The 16,418-nt window shown below is 39.0% G+C and overlaps 1 long non-coding RNA gene across 1 annotated transcript in view; it reads right to left on the bottom strand.

Moving 5' to 3' along the window:
• LOC106944200 (uncharacterized) overlaps positions 1–16,033 on the bottom strand; it is a 51,517-nt gene extending 35,484 nt beyond the window's left edge. Inside the window, exon 1 of the long non-coding RNA XR_001424151.1 lies at positions 15,913–16,033. This is a non-coding gene — a long non-coding RNA (uncharacterized LOC106944200). The remainder of the gene's footprint in view (positions 1–15,912) is intronic.
• Between the last annotated feature and the right edge of the window lie 385 nt (positions 16,034–16,418).

Here is a 16,418-nt window from a genome sequence, read left to right as displayed (position 1 = left end):
AGCCTCTAAAGTCAATTCAGATGGTACAACAGAAAAGCACAATATTCCTCATTTTAGCCTCAAATGAACGTAAACCAGGATTAGTGACATCAGTTATTTACATCGCAATAAAAAAAATTATATTCTTAAAAGAAGGACTAAGAAAACACAGGCTGTGGTTTCAAGAAAAAACGAGTTAAAGACAAACAGAAACATAAAGATTGCACACAACAAACTCAATTTTCAAGTCGTTAAAGTTAAATGTATCACTTTCCCCAGAATCTATTTGCTTTTGATGCTCAATCAAACGACCTTTGTGCTGCTAAGTCAACTGTGTGTACATGCTAAATTAGCCTCTCGCTTATCAGCTAAAAATTTCCTGGGGGCAGATTTTCTCCCGTATTATCTGGCAAATGCAGGTATCTGGATTTCTTCATAAAAAGTCACAATGTCTTTCACTTTATCACTGCTTTTTGTAGTTTGGTTACCATTTTTTTAAATTATTGTTATACCCAGGAAGTAGTGGATCACAGAAAATTAGAGATGAAAAATATTCTGCAACTTCAGAACAGGTGATGATGCAAATTAACACGATGAAAATTGTCAACAATTGTTTGAAGTAGTACTAAGTAGCAATACCTACTGTGGCGTAAATACGCATTTACTCAAACCGCGAGTATAGTTTTAAAATGAAGTTGTCCTCTAAGGCAGGTAAGATGCGGATTTCTCATGCTAATTGCATGTTTTAACGTGAAATAAAAATTAAATTGTTTAATGAACACATGATAAAAGTAAGGCTGCACAGCTGGTAGCACTGCTGCCTTGCAGCAGATGCCCTGGGTTTGAATCCAGAAATGAGGTTTATTTGTATGCAGTCACGTTCCCTCTATGCTTTCCCCGAGTTCCTCCCACATTACAAAAGCAAAACTGTTCAGTTCTTAGAAAGCACAAAGAAGAAGGGATAATAAACCTATTCTGAAAAAAAAAAATCGATTCTCCAACGACAGACGACAGAAATGAATCCGTTTTCGTTTCCGGTTTTTGCTCGGCATATTAGAGAAGGAATCCATATTTACAATCCCCTGGCTCAACTTTTGGCACGGTTTCTATTTCTGCACATAGCGTTTTTTTTTGTTTGTTTTTTTTTTGGCTTCACAGCCCACATAATTTCATGTTATAATGACCAAAAAGCATGAGATTTTTCTGAAAACCACAGTGTGGTTGATTACTACTTGTTATTTAAGCTTTGGGTGTGCAGCATTTAGTAATCAGACATGCTGCACAGAGCGAAAGGGGCCCCAGAACACAAGGGAGCTTGGCCAGTGCTACTGCAAGCAACTCAGCAGCATCTAGAAATCAAACGCTAATTTTCTTTCAATTTCATGTCGCCAAAGTAGCAAAGCAGGTGCAAAAAGAGGGGAATGCCTCCCTCGCTCCTAAACCTTTAAAACAGCTGGCAGAAATGTGGACGAACTACTGCAGCTGCTCTCAGCCACAAAGGAGCACAACATGCAGAGCTTCAGCTGATACAAAAAGTGGCTTCTGTTTTCGCAAAAAAAAAGAAAAACGGAAGCCATTTTGAATGGTAGCAACCGATGACTGTTGGAGATATGAACCAGCTCCGCTGCCACCCAGCAGAGACAGGCAGGTTTAGATAACTATTGGATGGAAACACAGATATGCTTTTTATGTACTAAAAATAGACTTCGACAGTTTGTCATTTATAAAGACAAGTCGAGTTACAACTTCCCCGTAAATGGTGTTTAGAAAGTGGCCACAAAATCAGTGAATCTATTCTTTTTATGACGACATAAATAGTCACTAACGGAGTACATTAGGATGAAATTTGAATCCAAAACTTTTTTTTCAACTTTCCCCTAAACTAAAGCCTTTTTGTCAAGCCTTTGCGAACTCTGTGTCTTATCTGATAATGGGTCCAGAGAAAAAACAAAAAACAAAAAGTAGATTAGCAAAAATTTAGATTTGTATTTCTTTTAGTTTTGCTCAAGACATAAAGTTTTTGATAAGTGGTTGTCAGGGAGCTAATAGGTTGTTGTCATCACCGTGTCAGATAAAAATAATGTTGTTAGATTAGCTTGGAGTGCTTTTGAACCATGCAGTGGGGGCATTTTAAAGAGAAAATATTCAGATTTATGTTTAAAAAAAGCGTATGCATGCGTAAGACGGCACGATTTGGTAAGACAAAAAGCAAACAGAAGCAGCAGAGAGACATGCTCTTTTCTTTCCACTTTAAAACATTTTCCTTTCTTTCATATTTGGTAAACTGAGTCACACAATTTTGCAAAATTGCCACTTGTGAGAGGGAACGTTTTGTTCAGGGAAAACAGAAGTGCTCAAGGAAAATTGATGCTCCATAGCTTATTTAAAAGCAAGAATAATATTTTTATGTTTTTTTTTATTTTATTATTTGTTCTTATTTAAAACATGTTTTTTTTCTGGTTTCCCCCCCCCCCACCCACCTTACTTTTCCCATAATTGGAGTGTTTAGTTTCCGCTACGTGGCTACTGTATGCAAACAACAAGCAGCATAATCTAAGGAAACAATCTTATAAAAAAAATAATAAAAAAGAGCTTATAGAAAAATAACACCTACTGAACATAAATGGGCTGCTTGTTTGGCAACAACAGAAATGTTCCACAACAACCTAAAATATTGTTTTGAAAAACACTTCAGTCCCCAAAGTAATTTATTCTAAGAGAAAAGGGACAGAGGAGGCACATTATAGTTGGAAAAGGAGGCGTTTAGGTGTAAAGTCAGGGTAGTTAGACAGAACAAGAGAGCTTAACACAGCAGGTTGTAGAAATGTCTCAATTTTGCAACAGGACCAGAAACATTATGATGGCAAGAAGAAGCAGCACTTAAAGGATCCTGAATAGAAAATCTGCATGGTAACCATGTGACGACGACGATAGGAGTGGGTTTTGAATGAGAGGAAGATTATTATTACACAGTCGTATTCAATAACTAAGAATATCATGTAAAAGGTGCAATATATCAGCAATCCAATTTATTAAGATGAACATTGCATTGCTACATTTAGACTAATTACACTCAGCCTGTTTTGGAGCCTTTCTTTCTGTTAATTATGATGATTTAACATCTGATGAAAACACAACATTTAAGATTAGAAAATTACAGCAAGCCAATTAAAAGAAAAAATCATTTTCACACAAAAAGAAGGGCTTAATGAGACGTATACCTGCTCAAAAAGTTTTAGTTACAAAAGACGCTTCTAGTCTTTTGTAGAAAGCATATTCTAATCTACTGAATATGTCTGTAGTTCAGACTTGGACGGGACAGGTTTGAAAAGAAACAAAAAAGTCTTCATTCATAAACTGATTTTGCGTTTATTTATGTTGCCTCTGACAAATATTTCAAGGGACTTGATGTTCTGAAACGCTGATGTGTGTCACAAAACGCAGGAAATCAGAAAGGACGGAGTCACTTTGTCACATAACTGTAACTTAACCCTGATTTAAACCTAATATGCACTACTGATAGTCTCTCTGCCTTCATGGTGCTGTTTGTTCACTAATGTTCTCTGAGAAACCTTTGGGACGTCACAATGAGTTCAATCTGTTTTATTTAGGGGTATCAGACTAAACAGCGCTGAACAGAAATGTACCTCACACCTCCAAAAAAAAAAAAAAGAAAAAAGAAATGCACTGAAGTTTTGGGTTGCAGTGAGACAAAACGTGAAAAACTAAAGAATTTTAAAACCATTTTTCACAAGGGCGCTGCTCCACACAGTGTAACAAAAATAACCAACACCTGTGAAGTGTAATATGCTTAGTCATGTTTATCCCCGCGGTTCAGTTTACAAAGCATATAAAAGCTAAATGCCTTCAGTTAACAGAGACGATATGGCTCTGCCTTCGTGAACTGGAAAAGCAGGACGTTAAGCTTATTGTTGAATCAACACGGCGCCGACAATCCACAGCCTGCAGCAGCAAGCTGCAGCTCCTTGGGTTGCGTTCAGCAGCAGAGGGACATGCAAATCACCTCACTTCACCGCTCGCAGAACAAGAGAGAGGAAGAAAGCCTGTCCCCCCCTCCTCCTCCTCCTCCAACTCGTCGACTTTCATCTTTGGCTGTTGTGGTTTGTTTACAAACCACTGCCCTCCCCTCTTAATTTATGCTTTCTTGCATTTAACGCGAGGTGCTGCGTGATAATAATGACATTTTTATTGCCGGGGTCTCCTTTGGCTCTCTCAAAGCGGAGATCACAGGCGCATCCTGGGGCTACGGCAGGATTACTCTGCGGCGAGGCGTCGTGCGGCAGACATCACATTAAAGCTCCGACAGCTCCGAGGATGTTTATTTGCTTGATTTGCTTCGAAGATGGAAACGCACAAAGTAACGGGGCAATGAAGGAAAAAGTAAAATAAAATTTTAAAAAGTATATATATATATATAAACAACCTCTTAGCTGGGATTTGATTTCCAGGGGGAACAAGGAGTGTGTGTGTGCGTGTGTGTGCGCGGCGCCCCTGAGTGACTTTTTGACAGCTGTTTGTTTTTGAAGAAGCTTGCGGGTAATTTATTTATTTCTCTGACGGATTGGGCTCTCTTTGCTCTCCGTGTAGGGAAAAACAAAAAAATAAAAAATCCTTGAGACCTTTTTGTTATTCATTGTTTGAGCAACACCACGACGTTTTGTGCGATATTAACAAACACCCCCCCCCCCACCACCACCACCTCCGACATACATCCGCCGGCGGTGATATTTAATACATTTGCCTTTCTAATACGATATGGTGGAAGATAATAAACGAGCTAATGTGACCAATGAATATCACACCCACTTTCACAATGCTGATTAAGAATTAACTGCTTCAGCTGACACTTAGGCTTCTGAGCCAATTTGCTTTGGTAATTGAAGGAGATGAAACTGTGAGCACAACAGACTTGAGGCATTCTGTTGATTAGAACTGATGACTGCATTCAGAGTCTGCGCTTTTTTTCTTTTTGTTGTTGCATGATGAAACACCTGCAGAGCATCGCAGGCCGTTCACTTTTTATCCTAGGATATATGTTTTAGTTTGGCGTTGCTTCAGGGTGAACTGCCTCTTTGCTGTTATCTACCAATTTAACTAATGATGATATTCAACTATAATAAACTAAGTGCAGTCTTTTTGTTATTTCATCTGAGCTTTATTTTTTTTTTTTTAAAGTCTGAATGCAGGTGCAGTAGGCACACGGTGAAATGGTGGCCAAATCTCATTTTCAAGTGTTAACCGTAAACCAGAATCCCCAAGACTTTTCTTATTTATTTTTTTTGGGGGCGGGAGGAATGTAGCTAAAATAGTTTGGCATGAACTTGAGCCACATATTCCATCAGAAGGCAGAGTTTGTTTGGCAGAGTTAGTTTGGTATCTGCACTTTGATGCCCTTTATATTTTATTTGCAAAATATGACATTTATACCAAACAATATGTGGATTTCCACACATTTCCATTAAAATTTCAACATTTTTATAAACTTTTCAGGGAGTTTAAGTATGAAATACTGTGCATTCTCTTTTGGATAGTAGCTTGGTTTTCTTATGTGCAGTTCCCTCTGCAGATAATTATGCAGCAAGCATTGCTCTGCTTTTGTAATATCTGAAACAACTTAAATCATCTTTATTTCAAAGTCTAGAAGTCTCAAATTTGTCAAAGGTGTAAGGAGTATCCTCGACTAACTGCAGATTACCAAGCATGAACTAAATACAGCACAGTTTGCATGTTTTGGTACCTTAAATTTGATTTGTAAGACTCTCAAAATTGCCAAAATCCCCCATCACCCTTGCCTTAATTTTCAAGGCATCATTCTATCCCTGGGTGTAGATCCAAACATGAAATTCAAATGTTTTGTGAGAATGATGATTCGGAGCTCAGATATAAAACATACAAATGTTGCTACTACTATTAAGGATATTTTACAATGATAGAAATTATAATGGATTTGAAAACCTGAATGTAGCAAGCTACGTAGGACCTGCAACTCGGATAATACTCTGAATTGTGAAAGTATTTCTAAGCACATCTCATTTTTTTGATTCCAAGTGTGCCCTTAAAAGAAAAAGAAAAAATGCAATCTCTTTGCTTTCACCACAGAGACTACTGAGGACCGTGCCCACCCCTATGAATAAGTGAAGCGAAGGGTTACAATAAGGGGTGAAAGGATGGAATGAGATTCAGGCTTTTGTGAGAAGCAAATCTTTTGTAGAAAGCCTCTATCTGCCAAAAGCTTTAGTCAATACATTCAAGACTTTTATTAATTTCCATGCTCCACAGAGGCATTGATCAGGGCTTCTGTTTTTCCAATGATCTCATTTCAAGCTGCAACATGAAACTAAAACAGTCAATACCGACATCTTACTCGGTTCTCATTTTTGACTCGTCCCCTGGCAAAAAGAAGTGAGTATTTGTGACTCCGTGAGAGACTACTTTGGTCTCATTTAGTAATAATACAGGACCGAGAGGCACTGAGACGGTAAAACTGGTTTAAAACTGCAATTCACTTTGGCCAATGCGAGTTAGACTGAGAGATAGGATTAGGTAAAGTGCAAGTAAACAGAAGTGGTGCAATCAGCCATACCTGGATTTATGGGAGACAGCCATTAAAAGATTGAGCACTGTCAGTAATCTCAAGATGTTGCTGCATCCACAAACGCAAATTAAAACCATGCAGGGGGAACAAAATAGGCTCAGCTGCCTGGAACTGACTCAACAGGAAACATTTTAGGAGCCTAGCACTCGCACGGCTCCAAAATTAACTCAGGGGAAATTTGTAATTTGATGAGATGTTTCAAGTGAGGCAAAGCACAACCCCCCTTTCCCTCCCCCCCACGTCTTCTTTTAAAAACTATTAAGTAAACAGTCACGTGTGACGATTGAAATACACTATGTCAGGTTGGAAAGCTTAAATCTCGGTGCTACGGAGTCAGCAAGGCGATGAAAACCTTCCTCTGAAGTTTTGGTCCCGTCACACGGTTGCCGTACGTTTGGAAACAAAGTGGAGGACCGCCAGGCACGTCACCGCAAAGGTACCGACCACGTACACACACTCAGCTGTGACAGTCAGGGCAACCGGTCGCGTGGACGCGTGCCGTGCGACAGGCACAAACTTCCTAACATCCACTTTAACTGTCTGAGATTAAGGAATTTGTCTTGAGAAATGAAGGCCATCGGTGAGTTGGGCTGTGAAATCTCAACCGTCCATAACAGAAACATGTTTACTGACACCGACATCTGAAGCAGCATAACATTTTTTTTTTTTTAAAAACCCAGGGTGATAAGTTATTCAACTTTTCAAAAATTGTTAGCAAGGTTTTAGACTGTGGGTTTTACATGCACACAAAGTTAGAGGTGGCTCGTTTCATAGCGTTGCCTTATTCTTCCTGTACATACATGGCATTTTTCTCTGTTCAAAAGCGCCCATTAAATTAACTGGGATGTTTTTTTGTTTTGTTTTTGTTCTTCAGTAATGATGAGTTGTGATGAATTTCATGTTTCATGAACCCTGTTCAAGGATGCATCCCCTCTCTTTCCCACTGAATTTCGTAACTTGCTTGACCATAACAGTGCGGACATAAAAAACAAACAAACAAACAAAAAAAGTCAAGAGATCTAGATATAATATTCCAAAAGTCTCATCAAATATTGCCAAACTTTCAGGCTCAGTCATGTACCTTTAATCAAATAAGCCGAGGTCTCTTTGGTTTTTATTTACGATTTCTTTAAAATATTTTTTTTTTCACCAAAACGGTTATAATTTCCGACATGAATGGCATTCCGTTGTGTACTTTTGCCTTTATGAAAGGACAAAGGAGGAAATGCATAATGGAACAAACAGATAAAACCGATGGGCTCTATAGTAGCTGCAGAGGAATGCGTAGCTATCGCAGCCCCTTTGTCCACTATTTTTCTTGTTATCAACACCAAGACCATATCTTTTTTTGGGGGAAAAAAAAGCAAACCTTAGCGAGGATCCTGCAGAAACTCTGCTGTGTGAGATAACACTGCAGTGAGGTGCCCTTTGCTTGCAGATAGGGCTTATAATGAGGTAAAAATGGGGAAAACATTGGATTAATAATACATGGGTCATTTGTAAATCAATGGAGGGAGCGACAGTGGGCCAGTGAATAGGCTCCAGGATTTATTCTGATTACGGACTCGCAATAAAGAGCCATTTACAACCCGAATGGGACAGCAAGTAATTAAGAAGGCTGCCTTAAAACAAAAAGAGAAAGAGTTCTGTGGGAGTTCGCCGTCAGCTCTGGGGGAGAGCCGCTTCATGATAATGGCCGCGTTGTATTTCACATGCGGTTGGGTTGGTAGCGGCCTGGGAAGGGCTGGTCCTTCAGGGAAACATGAGGTAGACATCTGTATCATTCCAATATTGGGACTGCACACCAGGGATCGGCGGCGCTGTGGGGTGGAGCGCACTGGAAATGCGTTCGTGGGGGATGAGGTGGTTGAGCGTCATAAACTAACATCGTTAAACATTTACACCTCCGGCTCCTCCGGTATCCCGAGCATTTTGTCAAAAACAAACAAACCGGCTTCACGCCGACCGCGGCTCATTCTTTCAGGTTGCTCTAATTAACTCGCGCTTTATTTTAGCAGACTGCAAACGCGTCAACACATCGACTGCATTAACGTCAATCTGATTTTATCCCCCCCGACAGAATGATGGATTAAGTGCTGTTGGCTTGCAGTCGGCCGTCTCTTTAATTGGTTTGTCTAAATGTTTTATGAAATCAAGATAAAAATCAATCAAGCTCCCAAAACTGCTGATTCACCCGCAAACTGCGAAGGACGCTTTGATTGATTTAAGTGACCAAAAAAAAAAAAAAAAAAAGACCGCAAAGGTGATACATCCCTGCAGAGCAGCAGCTCAAGGTTAAACGGTGCTAGCCGGGCGATTCTTTTTTTTTTTTCTCCTAATAAAAGGCGGAAGGGGGAACGCCAACGCCCACACACTCGGCAGAGTCCTATGGGTTTTTACTGCACAACACACACTGCTGCAGCTCCTGCACTGCAAAGAAGCTTTATAGATGTAAGGCGCAGTACAGTGTGATCAATTTCACACTCTGCAAATAACTGACGGTTGTCACCAGATGGAAACCGTTTCGCTATTAGAGCTTTAAACGATTGGCTTTATTAATCAGCACAATACTTTATCGTGTTAAGTTTTTTTTTTTTGGGACTAAATTGCACAGAAATGATGATAGTTCATTGGTATGCTTTGCCACTAAATCGATTACGAAATAAGAAGTCACTTCTTAGTAGAGTTTACTGTAATTATCAGATGTTATTTTTCATTCATGTACCAGCTTTTAACAACAGAATGACTCTCAGGTGAAATCATTACTAACGTTCCACAGCAAATTAGGATTAATGGCGAAATTTCAAACTGCCCAGGCTTTTTGCAACAATCAAATTGCAAGAGAGCGATTTAAATTGTTAAATAAAATTACTATTATGAGCATTTTTCTCTAGCTGTGTGAAGTGCAAGGTCGATTTTGTGTTCAATCTGAAGAAAAGACTTGCATAGCTAGTATTGTTCAGGCTTTTTTTATTTGTGTTTTGATTTGTTGATTGGTTTGTTTACATCTATGCTGGTTTGCATGTTGGGCAGTTAAATCTGAATTACAGTGGAAATTGAATAATTTTATCAAATACAGCGACAATGAAACACAATGAAATACGGTTGCGAATTGACAAAATGTGAACAACTGAATTCGGTATAAACACTTCACTAAAACATCAGAACACTTGAATTAAAGAAGAGCATATTTAGGAATAAATGTTTAATTTTTTCCCCCCAATTTTGTAAAGTGCTTTTTTTTTTTTTTTTTTTTTCTCTTCAAAGTATTGCAAGTGGGGGAGAGAAATTGTGTGACCATTATGATGACAAAGACACCAAATGGCTCGTGATCGTGAGAAACATCCTGGTCCTATTTCGTCATTTCTTTGGGTTAGAGAGAAATGGTGTACTCTGTTACAGCCGGGTCGACAAGCATCCTGTTGTCCACAGGATGTGAAATGACACCGAGTGCTGCCGATGAACATGTGCCACATTCAGATCGCTCTTTTGCATCCATTTGATTTAAATTTAATGCTGAGAATTTTTTACAATTTTGAAAACCACACATCATCCGCCCGAAGCAAGTGGGTCTCGGTCCGCAGTAATATATATATATATATATATATATATATATATATATACATATATATATATATATAACTAAAGTACAATGAAGTGGGAATAAACCCCACAATAAGACTGAAATGCTCAGTTTTATCTTGATGCATTTTTTTATGTGTCTGTGTGAAAGTCTAATTATGCTTTAATGGGTTTTGTAATTGCAGACAAATGGCTTATTTTGAATGAGGATCAATGTTTTTATTCAAATGAGATTGATTTCTAATTAAAAGCTAACTGAGCATAAATCAGGGAATTGCCTTTTAATGAAGGCAGCCAAAAAAATAACCGCCAGGTTTGCTGCGTGTTTTGCGGGTTGCGTTGAAACAACGAGTTTTTGCTTGCCGACTGCCTGCAGCTGTGATTCACGCTGGCTTTACATAGATTTTTTTTTTTTTTTTTTTTTTCCTCCAGCAACGTGACATGCGCTATCTGGGATGTCAGCTGAAATGAGAAGACGGCTGAAATGCAAAGCCATTTCCTGCTTGTTCTATTGTAAAGCTCAGCCATGTTGCGCGCCTATTGTGTGGCTTCCTCCAAGTTATCTGTCAGGCCCGGCAAGCACCCTATTATTTTCTGCCATTTGACTGTCCTCTCTGCCACGGTGCAACTCTTCTGTCGTGCCATGCGATCGGTCTGATTCTTTTGACATCCAGCGAGCGGTATCCAGCGATCTGTAATGGCGGTAATGTTGCCTGTCAGAAAACGGTCCCCGGGAACGGGGTGTGGGAGAGGGAGATGAAGCTAAACAGAAAAAAGAAGAGGAAGTATGAGCCTATTGAAGGGGGGAGGGGGAGGGGGACAACTTTTTGTCTATGAGACCGGTTTTTACCGGAAAAAACCCCCCTGATATTTCCAATCTCTTTTAAACTTCTAAATTGTAAGGCTCTGAGTAAGACATGAAGTGCGTCAGAACTCCTCTTTGGTCGCCTTCGTTTTTCAGAAACTTTAGGTAAAGAGGAGGAGATATAAATAGATTATAATCCCACTGCCCTTGAACAGGTGACGTCTTTGAAGGAGACATTGTGACCCAGCTATTACTCAGTACAAGGCATCACTGTCACTTTATGCCGGTACAGTCATAAAATGCCTCCGTTGCTTGTTGCACTTTTCAATGCTACAGAGAAAGGTCAGCGTTTAAAATAAAGAAAAAAAAAGAAAAGGGGCCTCGTTTATGTCCAGTTTACAACAATTCATGGGTCGAGTCGAACCGCAAGAAATGTTTTATTGCAACGCTTTTTATTGCAATGTTTTATTCTTGTCTCAATGAATGTTTACATTTTAGAAACGGACCAATGTGTGGCGTAATTGTTGAGGCATCCTAAAGGGACATCAAAGACCCAATAAAGTAACAACTTTACGAGGTTTACGCAGCCAGGTCTGACTCGGCATAGCAAAACTTTAACTTAAGACGCTATTTTTGAGTTGCATCCATCAGTACAAAGATCCAACCAGTTTCAGAACATTATGTCAACCATCACCTTTAACTATTACAATATATAACAAAACCCTAACAATGTTTATTATGGTTTCTGTTGTGTGTATTGACAAAGACATTTTGGAGGCACTTCAAGGCAGAAATTGATACAAATCCGATTTTCTTTTGCCCTTACACAACCCGTGTCTGATCTTTTTATGACATTTTTTTTTTTACAAATGTTACCCAAACCACTTGGATATTTGTTTCTAGATGCAAAACCTATCGGATTTTTTTTTTTTACAAATGTGACCCTGTGCCTGTACATAAAAAAATGTCTCCTGTTTGGGACATTCTGTTCTACAGAAAACACCAGGTTTTGGTTTTATCTTAGACAATGCCCAGATGTACTGCGTGCACTTGACCAATTAAAAGAGCCATGAAAATTCAGAGAAAATCAGCCTTCCAAGGAGAGAAGAGATAAATCCTTCAGCATACAACAATCTGCTGAGGATCCAAATGATAAGGCAGAAAATAATCAGTAAGGTCTTAAATCCTCCGCTAAGAGCTTTGTACAGAGAGATGCAGAAACCAAATTCATTTATTTATTTGTTTTTTACTACTGCGTGGAAGACTGCAGAATTAAGCAGAACGTTAGTAGTTATCTCACATCCTCTGTTTGGTACTCTGTAGCAAAAGCTCTCCTGCAAACTATATAAAAATACCAGAAATAATAAATGTTTTCCAAAGTTTGCTTCACCCGTGTTCTCTCTCTCTCTCTTTCTCTCGCTCCATTTCTCTCTCGCCTTTTCACAATGACAGACGTTAAACATTATATCCAAATTGGATCTGGGAGATTTGAGCGCAGTCTGCATCTGCTCTGAGGGACACATACACTGAGGCGGCTGATTGTTTGAGGAGGCACCGAAAATTGTGCTGTCATGGTAGAAAATGCTGAGAGATTAATATGGGTGCATTTCGCTGCCATCATCTCGCTTTCATTATCGAGTAACAAGCACCGGAGAAGGGTGGGGGGGGGGGGGAAACAAAAAACAAAAACAAAGAAAAGAACAAAATAAATAAATCCCTGCTTTGACGCTCAAGCCTGAGATGCGAGTGTGACATTATGTTGACAATTCAGTATGTGGATTCGGTTCAGGCAGATGCAGACGTATCAAGGCGAGCCATTACTGTCTTTAGTAGATTGGCTTAGCTTTGTGCTGAGGTGTAATTGCGCAGCTGTCTGGCATTATCCCCCCCCCCCCAACAAATTGGTTTAGGCAAGAGAGCCTTCCAAATCTAACAGTGAGGAGGCTGCATACCGAGTCTCCGTATGGTTTGCTTCTAGAATTTGATAATTACTTCTTTTGCATGAACTTACATTTATCTGCCATCGTCAAAGTTGCGCATTGGCAGTTGTGAGAAGTGCAACATTGTGTGATCTTTCGAGAAAAGGTCAGAATGTGTCAACAGAATGACATTTTTATTGAATGTTCTGTCTTCTTACGCACGTTTCCATCGAGATGCAGTCGCTGAAGTTTTAAATCTATTCCGGTTTATGAATCTGTCGTGGGATCTCCTGAAAGATCCCACACCTAATGTCGCTGGAACGAACCAGACATTAAGCGGCTAGTGTGAGAACTGGCAATGGAGAAGAGGCATTTGTTTGTCTGTCTGCAGCAGCTGCAAGTTTTGCTCGCGCCATTCAGAAAACAGGTAAATGTGCTCTAGATCTGTGCTGGACAATTGCACTGAGGAAATCATTTTCTGCTACATCTGCCCACACAATATTGCTCTAAAAGGCAGTTTTTACCGTGGAAGAAAATCACTAAAGCCTTTCTTTCACGCAGATTCTAATTTTGTTCTTAATACAATCAAATTTGTCACAAATTTAACCTTCTCAAAACTGACAATATCTGCAACCTTACATTATTATGGTAAAAGTTACAAAATAAAATATATTTGATGGTGAACATAGTGCAGTGAATAGAGACTTCAAATATTAATGCTTATTCTTTTATATATATATAACATATTAAAGCTCCAAAAGTCCATCAGCATGTTTAAACCTTTCATACATACAACCCCCAACAACTTGGGCTGGGACCAAAGGGGGTGATGAGGGCATTAAAATGGCTGCTCTTAGTGCAACCTAAACACAATTTACCCAGGGCCAATGTACTGAATTTAAATTTGGTCTGTTTCAGTTAAATCCAATTAAATTTAATTGCAGCAAACATAAATTAACTACGACCTCTAAACCAGTGGACGTTTCTAGGTGCTGATCCAATCCTTATGTCTGTATCATTGCTCGTCTTGTGTAACCGTACCGATGACGGGTTTCAGCTTAGGATGAATTAAGTTTTTGAACAGACGACGTGCAGTTCATTTTCAAACTTATCCAGCAAGTAGAAACCTCTAAAAATTTACTAATGACAAAAACATTTCAGACCTAACTTTACTTGATTTTACGTCAACAAAATTAAGACTTAAACATTAACCATCTTCTTTCAGACAGTATGTAAATAGGCAAACACATCAGTTGTATATTTTTTCAATAAAATGATTAAGTACGATTTCTTTATGGTAAAATATAACCTCAGATGTCAAGTCGCATTACAACAAAGCTCCGAATCATGGATTAATTAGATTTTGTGGACACTGAATCCAAGTTTGGTGGAATTACAAATGTGCTGCTCTTCTGTAGTTATTTTAATCTTTAAAACGTAACATCTGATTTTAAAGGAGATATTAATAATACAACTAATCATCATCGTAAAGTTTAAAACTTTCCTTTGACACACTTTCTTTCCAGTCAGCACAAAAGTCTTTTGGCCAAAAAAAAATAAATAAAAAAATTAAGAAATAAAGCGCAACTGATGACTGCAAGATTTTTGAAGCCTATTTTTCAAGTTCATAAAAATGTGAAAGATACGCTCACATTTTTATATACGGACCTTCGACTGCCTCATAAGATAATTAATCAATGTCTGCTGGAGGATTACTTTTTTCCCTTTGAAGGAGAAATATCAACTCTTGCCAGCTTTGAGACCAATGAGTTTGTAGAATTGCACAATTTCACAACTGCTACAGTAAAATATTAGGCATTTCTGGAAAAAAGAAAATATCCGCAGCACATGGCAAAGCAGATAGGGTAGGATTAATTTAACACAATATATTCTATACACACTGGTGATCACATGGCTCATCACTTGTTTCTTGTGCTACTTTTTTCTTGCTGCTTTGTCGTGTACTTAATTTAACCCATTGACCATCCAGTACGACTACATCCACTTATTTTCACTGGAATTTTAAAATTGTTTTAACTGCTTGAAATGTTTTTAGAGAAAAACACATTTGACTTAGTACACATGTATTTAGAGCTCCCGTTTCCCCACTAAGGTACGCTGCTGAAGTGGCCGTAAAATAACACCAGACGTGCAGTTTTCAAAGAAAATCATTTCAGGGAAACTCACACCCAACAGAGAGGCCGGTTTTAGCGTGTGTTAGCGAAGCGATGTGAAATGTAAATTCAGGATTTCCCTTTCAAAGTAGCTTCGAGCTTTAAGGAATTGCAAAACGCTAAAATCAAAGTTTCATTTCAGCCCGCTGATGGTAATCCTCTTCCCATCGCTCGCTCCTTTGAACGTTTTTTGGTGAGGTTAAAAGAGGAACAATCGATAATGAAGTGAATCTGGCCACATTAGAGCCCCCATCTGGGATTTGAATGTTCTCTTCCCCCATAAATCCATAACATCAAGGTTAGAAATTGTGACGGAGCTAAAGGAGGGTCCCCCGGCTCCTACCCTCCCTCCTGATGCACACAAAGAACCAAAAACAATACAGCACTCTCAACCATTTAGGAATCCATTAGTATCCATCCATTTTTCCTCCATCATTGTCATTCAGAGGCGTTATCTCCTTGTGGAAGTGTGTCAGGATAATGACGGAAATTTACCTAAATCTCCCTCAACTTAAATGTCATTACACAGAGGCACTTACACATATAATACTAAAGACATGTTCACTTCCGTCTCCAAGGCGTTCTGTTTTGCTGAATCTGGTCACGTCCGCCCTGTTCCCTCACCTGTTTTCTACAGGGTCACATTGCACCTCAGCTAATTGAGTAATTAAATATTTTTATATCCTTGCTCGTGCAAGAGGGGCCAGCCATATAAATACTGTAAAAGCTGGGCAAAGTTTTAGCTTTGAAGGTCAACCTCGTAGCCCTGGCTTCTGTCGGCCTCTTAAATATTTTATTGCTTCAAAATGAAAAATAGGATCCACAATTCAAACATACCTGCAAGCCATTTGGAAAGCCTCAGCCCCAGTGTTTACAATAAACAGGGTTTCAGTCACTATATTTTGTCTTCCATCGGGGCGAGATCACAGTTTGTTCGTGTTCAGCGCTGAACCAGAAAGAGAAACAAAATTTAGCCACATGAATGACTGAAACTGACGGCAGGACCTTAAAGATGGCATGGATATGGGATTGATTTTTTATTTTTTTTAACTCTATAAATTCTTCAGAAAAGGATAGAAGTCACAAATATTTGCTATTTTGTGCCGCTGAATCACAGTAGCCAGAGACAAAACATAGAGTAGGCAAATTATTTAAAATATGGGTTTAAACTTAAGAAAGTGATCAACTGATTGAACCATCAAAACAACAAAATCTGCATACAGGTGTGGTTTTCATTTTACTCTCTATTAGGCATCGACACCCAACAGGCAAAAGCAGGACCCTGAGGTTTTTGAAACAAGAAAGTCAATTGGTAAACACCCCAAAAATACACTTGCACTAGA

Source organism: Poecilia latipinna, unplaced genomic scaffold (genome assembly GCF_001443285.1).
Source record: "Poecilia latipinna isolate Pla-1442-1.1 unplaced genomic scaffold, P_latipinna-1.0 Scaffold102, whole genome shotgun sequence".
NCBI classification, from domain to species: Eukaryota; Metazoa; Chordata; class Actinopteri; order Cyprinodontiformes; family Poeciliidae; genus Poecilia; species Poecilia latipinna.
Note: the sequence above shows the minus strand (reverse complement) of the source record. Positions and strands in the feature narration are given on the sequence as shown.